At 35.7% G+C, this 14,038-nt stretch overlaps 2 non-coding genes across 2 annotated transcripts; both read right to left on the minus strand.

The window, feature by feature from the left end:
• Positions 1–476: 476 nt before the first annotated feature.
• On the minus strand, positions 477–581 carry LOC111797763 (U6 spliceosomal RNA). Its single transcript, XR_002815590.1, has one exon. It is a non-coding gene; the product is annotated as a U6 spliceosomal RNA (small nuclear RNA).
• Positions 582–13,248: 12,667 nt separating this feature from the next.
• On the minus strand, positions 13,249–13,354 carry LOC111797795 (U6 spliceosomal RNA). Its single transcript, XR_002815620.2, has one exon. It is a non-coding gene; the product is annotated as a U6 spliceosomal RNA (small nuclear RNA).
• Positions 13,355–14,038: the final 684 nt, after the last annotated feature.

The raw sequence follows: 14,038 nt of genomic DNA on the forward strand, positions 1-14,038 counted from the left end.
AAAGAAGTGGAAAATTTCACAATACCTATTTCCCAAATTTGGTCACTATTGAAGGAATGGAAAGGAGCTTAAAAAATTCAATTTGATTTTACACAATAAGAAGTGTGAGACCTATCTCAATCGGTTTATCCACTTCCAACAAATATTTCTATAGAAAACTTGAAAGGGTAATTACTTCAAGAGTATGCCCAATCAGAGAAATTCAATATCAGGTAAGTTTTAGGGGTAAAACTCAACTCACTCTTGTTTTTTAGGGGTAAAACTCAACTCACTCTTGTTTTTTAGGGGTAAAACTCAACTCACTCTTGTTTCTAGCTCATTTTATTTAAAATTGAGGTTTTCGTTACACTTAAGGAACTAAATAAAGTATATCTGATGAAGAAATTGAGGGATAATTCGTCTCAAATCAAGCGGTCTAGGAGGACCAAACTCTAATTCATTCAGTTTGAGAGGAGTATAAGGAAGAATTTCACCCCAACCAATTAGACCATTTCTCGAATGGTGTGTGTCATCCTTCCGCAGGAACCATGCTAATCTTCTCTGTATCATTCCAATTATTACCCGTTTTAACCTCTATTCGATTGTTTTGACCCGATTTTGATGTTGATCTTATTATGATTTGAATTAGGTTATACTAAACAAATTTTAGGAAATTTGAAGCTCCTAACACAAGAAAAAACTTACTGAGCTAGGCATGCGTCATCCATATAAATAGTCATTCTGACTTTTCTCGAGTAATGCTTGCGTAAGGACATAATAGTGTTAAGGAAAATTAACAAAATACCTTATCATAAGAGTTTATGAAGCAAACCAATTTTTATGTTTTCTGTTGTGCTAGAATGGAGGATAAGATATTATGATATGTGGTCTGGGTGACTAATGGGTGTTATTTTCCCGTTGAGTTTGCTTGAATGTTTAGGTTATGATTTCCTTGCTAGTTGATAGGGACATCTCCCTAATAAGCATGCATGAATGAGTAGATTATGTTTTTCGTGCTTGAGTTGATTGATAGAAATATCTCCCTAACAAAGTATGCATGAGTGAACCAGGCTAAGATTAGGTCCCTAAAGCTAGAGCAGTTTACATATACATATGGGCAAGTACATTTCTAATAGATCGAGTACCCTTGGATTATGAGTAGCGATCATATGTCTAGACTTGCGTGCACCTAGAGACTGAATTAGCCCCAAGGAACTAACCCCAAGCATCTTAAAAAATGCGAGATGAGGACTAAATCACCTAGATGCCCCTAAGGACCTAAGAAACCTCCATGACATTTAATAATGATTAAGAAAGCTTAACAAGCTTAACAGTAGTATGAACAATATCATCAGAACCCCAAAGTCACTTGAATTATTATTGAGTGTAGGGTCGAGTCAAGGCTGACGTTTCAATCAAGTAAACTAATCTTGAAGAAGGACTTGAGATTAAATGGGTAGTTAGCTCGAACTTCTATTGAGTGTACAAACGGGTAAGGAAGAAGTTACGATTTCGTAAATTAGCCTTGAAAAAGATTTGGGGTTACACAGGTAGATGGCTGAGGGTGAGTGCTCCACTTAAATGTAGGAATGAGATAAAGACTAAGACCGTAATTCTATAAACCAATCAAGAAAACGGAGTTGGGACTACACAGGTAGTAGACTCATGATGAGTGCCCCTAGTCAAATGTGAACAAAGCGTCAGGCCTCCTGAATAGGGTCGCACCGTCGTAAATCTGTAATTGAGGGTGGCACGTGAAACCCTCAAAGTATGTTGTATGTTGTATGTCACAAGCACAGGATTCTTCTCTAGTATCTGTGTTGTATGGATGTGTAGAGCAAGGTACTATACACACTCCTTTTTTTTCTTGTTGGTTTCCCGCAGCATGAGTGTGTGCTAGCCAGTAGTCAGACCCAAGGGTATGTATATGAGTCTGCCTAACAGATTCATACGCGCGTGCACGAATCGTGCATAAACAAGTATTATGCATTCAATCTTACCCAAAAAAGAAAGTAGAGCCGAGGAATAGTCACGAAAAAAATAGGAAAAAAACCCTAAAAGGGTATTTTTGGAAAAATAATTCTAAAAGAGAGAAAAAATTTAACCTATAAAATCCAATTTGCAAATAATACCCTCGTAATAAACCAAATTTGTAAAGATAGCCCTACAAAGTGGGAAATTGTAAAAATGGCCCATAGTTAAGCAAATTGGAAATTAAGCCCCTCAATACTGGCTTATTTGGAAGCTAGCTCATAAGATGACAAATTGATATTTTTGGTATAAAATGATGTTTTTTTGAGATAATTACCAAATTAATAATTAATAATTAAAGAAAAAGTTTGGGATAATTACAAAAATTATAAACCATGGGATGTTTGACAAGTGGAAAACTCTCATTGGTTGAATTCAAATATGAGAAAACATAAATGGTAAGAAAAATGATTGAATTTACATGTTTAACCTCACATCCTCGAGCAACCCTACGTCACTACTTTGACCGATTTTTAAACCTAGTTTTTTAACCTCACATCCTCACATCCTAGATTTTTAACCTCACAACCTAGATTTTTAAACCCTACGTCACTACATGTTTAACCTCACATCCTCGAGCAACCCTCCAATAAACCCTAGATTTTTAAACCTTAATATATGAATTAGAAGCTCAATTATTCTGGCTTGAAAGAGCACAACCCTACGTCACTACTTAGACCGATTTTTAAAAAGTCAAAAGTAACGAGATTTGTTGAAAGTTAGATTGTGGGTATGCTTACTCGCTTTTTTTATAATAAAAAAATTCTTCCTCTATAGACCTCTTCGAGATTTGGTCTCTTTAGGTTCATAAGAAGGAGATCTACAAAACGTCATTTGAGCCCATTAGTAAGAAATCTAGAATTTGGGTGGTTTTGATTTCGTAAAAATTTAGCACGTTTAATCTATTCCAAAAGTTTCTTGAGCTAAAATAGAAATATTTTTATGAAGCGTTTGAAAAAAAATAACCAGAGGAAGGTTCGACTAAGTTTCTGAAAATTGAGAAATTCCCTCTCCACGATGAATCTCATCACTTAAAACCTATTTGAATTGCTTTGTGGCAAGAAAAGAAACATATTTGCTAAAGAAACCAAAAGCTTAAAGTCACTAGAACCGAAGAACCAAAAAGTTGACTTTTAGTGAATAGCAAATTTTGGAATTTTAGAACTTTATCCACAAAATTTGTTCTCCATAGGTCGGGTCATGATATGGGTCTTATATCATTAGCTTTAGGACAAATTAAGGAACAAAGTTGTTAAAGAAGTTGAGAGGAGATAAGCTCTCAATGGCCAAAATTGAGGGCAACTTGACTTGATTTTTTGGGTAAGTCAATATCGAGCAACCTACTTTGACTCAACATATTTTTGTGGTTTTTGTACCCAATGAATTAAAATGAGTCTCAAATGATCAACCGTACGTAAGTCTTAGAGAGGGTCATAGACTCACTAGAGAACGAATGAGTTACAGAGGTGGGAAGTTGTCTTTGTCGCGTGTATCGTATAGACAAAAGGTAGAAGATGAATGACGTGGCAACGTAGGAATCTGCCACATCATCGTATTGTCTTTTCTCATATTTGTACATTGTTTGGATTGATTCATCCCTTTTTATATCGTTCTTACAATAATTTTTAATAATATAGAAAATAGATTCAACTTGGGACATTTCTCAAGAAATTTGAGGAAAAACATCGGGAGAGGTTATGAATAGTGAACTCTAACACTATCCAACCGCTACATGGAACTACCTTTGCTTACTATTTAGGTCGGTTCACCTATTTTTAGATGGGCTTTCACAATAATGTTTGATGTTAAAAAAACTAGACTAAATGGGTACTCTAACTAAGTCTTGAAAACCTAAAAATTTATCCTTTGATACATTATTTTATTTTACCCCTTCCTTAATGCATAATTGAGAATTCGGATAGAATTCATATATTTATAAGCTTTTGCAGCATGGCTTGATTGATACGTTATCCCTTGTTTGAGTATATTGAGCATGGTGTATGTATATTCACGTTTATAAATGCATGATTTTGGGTTTGGGATCCCGTTTATGCCAAGTATTGTTATTGGATGATGCAATGTACTCTAAAATATTTGTAATGATCATATAGACCATAAGCTACTACTTAACGTTATTATGATCTCAGAACCCAATTTTGGATTCTATAGAACATTGCCTTAGACTAGGTATTTTGTAAGAGCGATAAGGGCACTTTCCCTATTCGTGAACTAGCTAAGAGGTGTTAAGGTCTATTGGATACAGATAGTTTAGTTGTCATCCATACCGGATCCCAAGAGTCATAGATGGTATACTACTAAGGTAGCCTGATTGTACCTAGTGGGGAGGCATGACCTTATACTCTTATACCTGAGACCAGGTGTGAGTCAGTAGTTAATTGTCTTAGTTTGAAAAGAAATATGGCAGGTAGTTTACTGTTCCTCAGGTAGGTAGGTTATTGTTCTAACCCGAGGAGTGTGAGAACTCTTCAAAAGTAGAGTTATACCAAGCGTTTTTGTACTTAATTTTGTACTCATACTCACCATTTTCTTATTAATTGCTCAATTTATTCTAATTAGTAAACATGAAATTGTTCATTATGATTCAACCTGAAAAAAAAAATATCAATTTGCATAAATCAAGTATAATGGTACACTTAATTGAGTTATTTGGAAAAATTTCAAAACATTTATGTTTATGGGCGATGATCATGATTGCTGACCCCGATGTTGAAGCAATTAAAAAGTAAATTTTTTGGGATGGCATGAAAATTATAATCCAAATCATCAAGCCACGTGGGTCATTAACTAGCCAATTAGGAACGTGCTAGGTGGACGACTTATCCTTTCTCGGCCCCAAATGGGACGAAACAAACCGAATAAAAAGGAAAGGTTACCTAAAAAGAAGAGGAGACCACCAAAGGGGAAAACGGAAAACGTGCAACAGAGATGAAGACTAGATGAGTACTTGAAGTAGATGCTTTGACCTCTATTGATGCTCAATTAGCTTCGGTGACCAATATTTTACAAAATCTAGGATTGGGACAAGGTGCAATGACTAATGCACTAGTCGAAACTGCTGCTGTAATGACTCAAATAGCAACTGAATCTTGTGTATATTGTGAAGAACACACTTTCGATCAATGACCGTGTAATCGGACTTCAATTTTTTATGTGGGGAATCATGCTAGCAACCAGAAAAATAATCCATTTTCAAACACTTATAATCTGGGGTGGAGAAACCATCCAAACTTTTCATGGAAGTGACAAAACTCATACAATCAACAAATGCCACCTAAGAAAAATTAACGTCCAGGTTTTGGACTACAAAATCAAATGACATATGGTTGCAAGCCAATGCCCAAGGAAAAGAAACTAGCCAACCTCAACACATACATGGAACATCTCTTGAGAGCCTAATAAAGGAATATATGACAAAAAAATGATGTTGTGATGCATAGTTAGCAAGCATCCTTGCGAAATTTAGAAATCCAAGCAAGTCAATTAGCAATTGGAAAGCTGCCATATATCCATGAAATAGATATCTTGGAAAGCTGCCATATATCGAAACACCAAAAAGAAAAGGCAAGGAGCAATGTCAAGCAATAGAATCGTGAAGCAAGAAAGAAATACACAATAGGGGAGGTGAAATAAAAGAATATAGTGATGGTCGCTCCCAAGAAGCAGCTGATATATAGTAGAGAAAGGAGGAAACTACTAAACATAAGGATCAAAACAAAAATTATGTTAAAACAGTACAGTCTCCTAAAACGCAAACGATAGTCAACAATGAAGAAGAGAGTAGAACGTACATACCAACACCTCCTTTTCCACAAAGAATAAAAAGAAAAAGGAAGTCAATTTTTATATAAACATACCACGGGTGTAAGCTTTGAAGAAAATTCAAATTATGTTAAATTCTTGTAGGATGTGCTCACTAATAGGAGGAAGCTCGAAGAATTTAAGGTGGTGGCACTAAATGAAAAGTGTATTGCAATTCTGAAAAATAAAATCCCACTTAAGAAAAAAGACTTAGGCTTATTCACTATTCTTGTATATCTATTTGGGAAAAGAAGTTGCCTCAAGCATGATGTGACTTGGAGGCAAGCATCAACTTAATGCCTCTGTCTATTTACAAGAAGTTAGGGATTAGTGAAGCTAGACCAACTACCGTCACCATCCAACTAGCCGGTAGGTCCATCACTTATCCCTAAAGAAAGATCGAAGACATTTTAATTCAAGTGGATAAATTCTTATTTCTAGCCAATTTTATTGTTCTAGACTATGAAACGGACCATGATGTTCCAATTATCTTAGGAAGACTATTTTTGAAAACCAGAATAACATTGGTAGATATTCACAAATAAACTATAATGTTGAGAATGAATATCAACAAATAGAATTCAATGTCACACTCTGAAATGTCCAACAAATAGTTGAAAACAAGAACAAAAACAAGACAACCGCAAATAGTTCCCACACCTCCTAGACCCCTTTTTGGTCAGGCGAACCCAACCCTCTTCGAGCTTGTCTTTGACACTCGTGTCGCTTCAATCTCTCGAATCTTACGTATGCCTCGACTTAACTTGAGTGCATACTCTTGATGTTTTGGATGATGGACTATTCTCCTCGGTTATATCATGACACTTCTCAATCTTGACCATCCCATGGTCGGATGGGCGCCACTTGAGGAGCGCCCCTTGACTGTATTGCATGTGGGGGTCACAACTTATTTTCTCTTCGTGTGCTTGTGACACTGTCCCCCACTTAACTTAGTCATCATCCTCGATAACTTTATCGGTGTCACAATCATATCATTGATTGTGACACCAAGCAACAACTTCGTATGACTTCGCCCTTTTAGGCTAAATAAATAAATTACCTATTCTTACAACTTCGTATGACTTCGCCTTCAGGTTAGAACAGTATCTACGTATTCGTTGTTTCTATTGGCTAGAACAGAGGACTACCTACTCATACAGGCTCCTTGGGCTAGAAATGTATAAGGCCATAGTTCTCCACTAGGCATAGCCAGAGCTACCTTAGTAGTGTACATTCTATGACTCTTGGAGTCCCTGGTGGGTGATAACTAATTCCTATGTACCAAGTAAACCCTAACCTATGTTAGTTAATTTATGAACAGGGGTTATGCCCAAACGTTCCTATAAGGTACCTAATCAACCCAAAAATTTCATGTGACTCAATAGCTAGATTCTAGGATCAACTTTCGTAAGACAATAGCTCATGATCTAAAATAGTAATAGCAGGCACTCTAGGCCACATAACGATCGCCCAAATACTAATTGGGCACATACGCGTTTCTAAACCCTCAAACATGAATCTAAAATTATACATATGCATAAATCATGCTCCAAATACTCAAATGAAGAATAATACATCAATAAGGCATGCTTTAAGTACTTGTTAGATAATAAAACTACTTGCATGATGCATGCAAGTGAATACTGTAAAACTGAATATCGTGTTAAATTATAAAATTTTAGATTTTTGGGGCTTATCTTTCATAATGCGGTCAATGAGGCTTATATAGATGTTATTTATTTGTCAAAGGTTCTAATCGAATCCTACAAGTATTTTTTGAAACTTGATCGAAATAGTTACTTACTCATTTGGTTATGTTTGGGTGCTCGATTCACATTCCAAGGTTGAAATTTCTAAGTAGATAGTGTCTATTTTCTAGAACAATAAATATTTTTTTGAGAACCGGTCTAAAAGTATTTGAACCGATTCAAATATGTGAGCAAAGGTTGGTCTATATAGTGGTTTACCTGTTCGATGGTGTTCGAGATCGCTTTTACCTACATTCCCTAAGTTGTTTTCTCCTCAATTTTCTTGCGTACGTCCCAAATTGAGTTTATTTTCTTATTGTGAGAACTAGTCTAAAAATAAGTAAAGTAATCTATTTATTACTCAATAGGTTAAAATCCTAAAGAGGATCACATGACAAGCTCTAGGGCGACCACATCATCATCATTTACTTCTAGACATAGAAGCACGTGAGAACCCCAACTTTCTACCTTCTATAAATCATGTTTTTTCTCTTGATCAGTGAGCGTTTCTGCTCGATTTCTTCAAGAATCGTGTAGTTCTACACACCATAAATTGTTTAGGATTGATCTCAATTCATTTGACTAATTAACGGGCAAGATATAAGATGTTAGAGCGAGGGTCTTTCTTTTCTTATTATTCTTTGAGCTTTTCATGAAAAACTGCGTATTTGAGCTCGAAGAAACTTTTGGGATAGATTGTACATGAATAAAAAACAACTAACTTCAAAGTTTTTTAATGAGGGTTTCAATGGAAAAACTCTATCCTCGTATTAAACACTTTCCTCGTAGTCTAAAGAGACCAAAAGTAGCCTTTGAAATTTTCTATAAAGGAAGATTTTTGAAGAAAATCGAGAAGGCTTACCCAAAAAGTTTCCTTGAATTACTCTCGATTCTTTGCCTAATTTTATAAACGGGAAAAGTAGTAATGTAGGTTAATAACATAACGAACCTATGAATCATGCATATATAATTCTTGTCAGATCTTTCATACTTAACATACCTTACACAACGTGGTGTATGGAGGTTTATGCATCAAAGATTATCAACATCATATTATTCTATAACAAGGAATAATCACATTATAGCACAACTTATAAATATGACATAACACAACATAGGGACACAAGGCACGTGTAATCATACATCATACAATTCTCTCAACGAAGCCAAAAGTGGAGCCACTTAATTGAGTAACTTAAGTCGAAGTTGCTAATTTAACTATGGAGCTAGTCCAAATCTATCCTTTGAAATCCAAGTCAACCTATAAGAATTCACAACACCGGATTAGAACACATGGAGCATTTTAATTTACCTAATGCCGACAATTAAACCTGTAATTTATCTTAGAATTCTTTAAGTTGGGCAAATATTGGTCATACTCATCTCAATTTCTTTTAGAAATACTAGGAGGAAAAAAAAATAAATAAAAAGAGGAAGGTCTAGAAAACATTGGAACAAATGGAGCAACCCAAGCCATTTGAAGTCGTAGAGCCAAGCTAAGCAATTGCTTAGGAGGAGTGTGGGTTGCGGCATCATGTCGAGTCAAGCATGCGGATTCAAACACGGTTCAAGAGGCCATATAACACAAGCCCCTAGCATCCAAACTCACCCAGAAATGAAATCTAAACTCAACACTATAGATACGATTTTAAGTCTTAAAAAACATGAAACAATAGTTACTGCGTTCATTTATTTATTTATTTTTTGCCCCAATTAAAAATAGGGTCACTTATTGATTATTTTTAAATACTCGTTATCGAATACCTTCCAGGAGGCCATAAAATTTAGCGATAAACCATCATTTTGTATGTCCATTGATAAAATAGTTTAATAATGTTCGACTTTAAATATCTTTTAGGAGATCTTGTGATTTGACTGTATTACAAGTTTATAAATTTTTAAGCCCATGAAATTTTTTAAAATAAAGTATTTCTTAATATAGTTTTTGGGCCATGATATACATATGGTAACATAGGTCATTACATATTCTATTTATTTAAATGTATTTAAAGACCACACAATTACCAACTATATTTAATATTCTCCTTAAATGAATGAACCAACTCCATTTAAAATCAATGCGAAGATAAAAGAATCTCATTGATGCATCTAATTTTATGAAATAGCTTGAAAACAATGAGACCCATTCTTCCAAAGCAATGCATTTATTATATATAAATAAAAAAATAGAGAGATTTATTTTTAGCCATTTGCTTTGGCTTAGTAATCAATGATCAAAACTACCTCATTTAATGATTCTTTGGAGTGGGTTTGGTGTAATAGGATCTTTATAAATAGAAAGGGTGGGAGGGTTTTTTTCGAGTTCAGTTGTATGTAAATTCATTTTAACTCGAACAATTTAGGCTAAAAACTGTAATGACCCAGTAGCAGATATTTCTCTTACGAGCTTCCCCCAAGGCTTTAAAACGTGTTTGCTAGGGGAAGGTTTCTACACCTTTACAAAGGGTGTTTTGTTCTCCTCCTCAACCAATGTGGGTCATTGCAATCCACCCCCTTGAGGGCCAGCATCCTCGTTGGCACACGCCTCGTGTTTATCCCCCTTCGGGGAACAACCTCCTCACTCGCACATCGTCCGGTGTCTGGCTCTGATATCATTTAGTAAAGACCCAGGCCCACCGGTAGCAGATATTGTCTTCTTTGGGCTTTGTTTTACGGGTTTCCTCTCAAGGCTTTAAAACGCGTCTGCTAGGGGAAGGTTTACACACGCTTAAGGGTGTTTTGTTCTCCTCCTCAACCAATGTGGGACATCACAAAAACTGAAATCCACCCAACCCAACATATAGTTTTGGGTTCGATTGATTTAAGTTCGATTTTTTTAAAAAAAAAAAATTGTTTCTAATAAAAATAAAATTTTAGTTCGTAAAGATATTCACGTAGATGTAAGGAGTAAAAATTTAAATTTCGGATGCAGGAGACATGTGTTCCTAAAGATAGCACCCATGAAAGGGATGTTCATATTTTGGTAAGAAAGGGAAGCTAAGCCCCAAGTTCATCCATCCTTTTGAGATACTAGAAAGAATAGGACTAGTGGCCCACAGACTCACACTCCCATAAAACTTATCTACCGTACGCAAATGTGTCCATGTTAAGAAAATAGACATCACCTCACTCATGTGATAGCACATGATACACTTCCCTTCAGAGAGGACTTAACATATAAAGAAGAGTCGGTACAAATATTAGATAGAAAAATCAAGAGGTAATGAATTTTATAAAAAAAAATTAGGATCATTCGAGAAAAATAATATTAAAATTTTCAGAAAGTGGTATATTACCTTATTTATAAAGTTTAAAAGAATCACCAAATTGTCATTACTGACCAAATTAAATCCTCGAGAGTACGCTTATGCACATAATCTACAATCTCTTGAAATCTAACCGTTGGATCTCCCTGTAAATTGGCTATGATCTAGAACGTTCACAGGTCATTTCATACAATGAGATTCAACAAATCTTTGATCGGCATAGGATTTTCTAGCAAAAAATCCAAAAGGGTCAACTGCGAAATTTTGGTAGTTCTAGATGTTTCAAAGGTGGTGGATCTTTTCTCTTAAGTTATGAGCCATGTGCGTTCATTTGGAGCAAGAAGCAAGCAACACCAAGCCTTCAATCACGAGTTATAAGCTTTTTCATTTTTTAGGTTTTGAGTTCTCATGTTCCTTCCAAATTCGAGAGCTATAGTCCATCATTTCCCTCCAAACTTATTTCTATATTTTCTAAATAAGAATGGTTAAGGAAAGAAGGGGCAAAAATGCTCTAAACCTATTTACCAAATTTGATCCGAAAGGAGCTTGATTTTACACACTAATGTAGATCGAATGTGAGACATATCCCATTATACTCTAGCTCTACGTCTTGGGATCAGATGTAGATCGAAGCTTTGAATCCAATAATAGCCACGCTTAAGGTAAGGTATTAACGGGGCCTAACATTTTTCATACGGAAAGAAGGGCAAAAATGCTCTAAACCTATTTGGTCTTAAGGTAAGGTAAGGTATTAATGGGGCCTAACATTTTTCATGTCTCGGGGTTGTGCATCATATCAGAGCCAGGTTTCAATCCCGGGACCTGTGGGTTATGGGCTCACCACGCTTCTGCTGCGCCACTCTGATATATAAATTTTTTTTACCATTTCTCGATTTGTGTGTGTCATCATTTTGTAGGAGCCATGCTAATCTATTCTTCTCATTTTTACCTGTTTTAATCAAATTCGATTGTTTTTCCCCGATTTCAATGTTGATTTTATTATGATTTGAATTAGGTTATACTAGAGAAATTTTATAAAATTTGAAGCTCCTAACACAAGAAAAAGCTTGCTCAGCAAGGCACACCTCATCCATATTCAGTCATTCTGACTTTTCTCAAGTAATGCTTGTGTTAGGACATAATAGCATGCGAGCAAATCTTGGATGAAAATGCTATATATGTTAAGGAAAATTAAAAAATACCCTATGATGATAGTTTATGATGCATACTGATTTTTATGTTTTCCATTGTGCTAGAATGGAGGATAAGATATTATGATATGTGGTCTGGGTGACTAATGAGTGTTATTTCCCCGTTCAGTTTGTTTGAATGTTTAGATTATGATTTTCTTGCTAGTTGATAGAAGCATCTCCCTAATAAGTATGCATGAATGAGTAGATTATGTTTTTCGTGCTTGAGGTGATTGATAGAAATATCTCCCTAACAACATATGCATGAGTGAACCAGGCTAAGATTAGGTCCCTAGAGCTAGAGCAGTTTACATGTAGACCTAGGCCAGTACATTTCTAATAGAAAGAATATACTAGGATTATGAGTAGTGATCATATGTCTAGACTTAAATGCACCTAGAGATTGGGTTAGCCCCCAAGGAGCTAACCCCAAGCATCATAAAAATTGCGAGATGAGGACTAAATCACCTAGATGACCCAAGGACCTAATAAGCCTCCATGACATCTAAGAATGATTCAGAAAGCTTAACAAGCTTAACAATATTATGAACAATCATCATCATATATAGCATGCTCAATATGGAAAACATCATCATATTAAGAAAATGTCATGGAACATCATACTGATCAATAATAAGTCATCAAGAACATCAAACATAATATGTAGGTCATGCATCGAAACATAAATCACGTACATATAACGTGCATCATCATACACATAAATAAAACTGTAAAGCAAACAATTGTAGTATATCCTATAGTAAGGTCACTTATTTTGACCTTACTTGGTTGGCCTTAGCCGAAGTTCTCCCTAGCTAGCTAAATATATGCTCCCTTACTTTGACCTTACTTGGTTGGCCTTAGCCGATGCTCCCTTACTTTGACCTTACTTGGTTGGCCTTAGCCGAAGTTCTCCCTAGCTAGCTAAATATATGCTCCCGTTCATTGAGAACTGTTTCCGTCTGAATTACCTTAATCGGTGAGCCGAGCTGAAACAGTTGTAGAGCTGTCGGAGCGTCGTTGTAAGCCGTTTATGTCAAGTCGAGCCATAGAGCTGCCAGATTGTTGTCACGGTTTGGCTTAAAAGATTGTTTTGTTTAATACATGCATGTGCTGACGTCAGCAATGTAGGTTTGATATTAGAGCCAGGTTTCGATCTTAGGACTTATGGGTTATGGGCCCACCACGCTTCCGCTGGGCCACTATGATACATAAAAAAATTGGGACCATTTCTCAATTTGTGTGTGTCATCCTTCTGCAAGGGTCATGCTAATCACCTCTGTATCGTTCCAATTTTTACATGTTTTGACCTCTATTTGACTATTCTTCTCCGATTTCAATGTTAACCTCATTATGATTTGAATTATGTTATACCAGAGAAAGTTTAGAAAATTTGAAGCTCCTAACACAAGGAAAAGCTAGCTCGACAAGGCATGCGTCATCTATATAAATAATCATTCTTACTTTTCTCAAGTAATGCTTGCGCAAGGACATACTAGCATGCAAGCATATCTTGCCTTAGGTGGTAGATTATGCATGTTCAAGACTCTAGAAGGGCTATTTGGATTAAAATTCAATATATGTTAAGGAAAATTAACAAAATACGCTTAGGATGAGAATTTATGATGCATATTGTGCTAGAATGGAGGATAAGATATAATGATATGTGGTCTTGGTGACTAATGGATGTTATTTTCTCTTTGAGTTTGCTTAAATGTTTAGATTATGATTTCCTTGCTAGTTGATAGGAGCATCTCCCTAATAAGCATGCATGAATGAGTAGATTATGTTTTTCGTGCTTTACGTGATTGATAGAAATATCTCCCTAACAAAGTATGCATGAGTGAACCAAGCTAAAATTAGGTCACTAGAGTTAGAGCAGTTTACATGTAGACCTAGGCCAATACATTTCTAATAGATCGAACACCCTAGGATTATGAGTAGCGATCATATGTCTAGACTTATGTGCACCCAGAGATTGGGTTAACCCCCAAGGAGCTAACCC

Source organism: Cucurbita pepo, chromosome 6, assembly GCF_057944985.1.
Source record: "Cucurbita pepo subsp. pepo isolate OVF chromosome 6, ASM5794498v1, whole genome shotgun sequence".
In the NCBI taxonomy this organism is placed as follows: domain Eukaryota; kingdom Viridiplantae; phylum Streptophyta; class Magnoliopsida; order Cucurbitales; family Cucurbitaceae; genus Cucurbita; species Cucurbita pepo.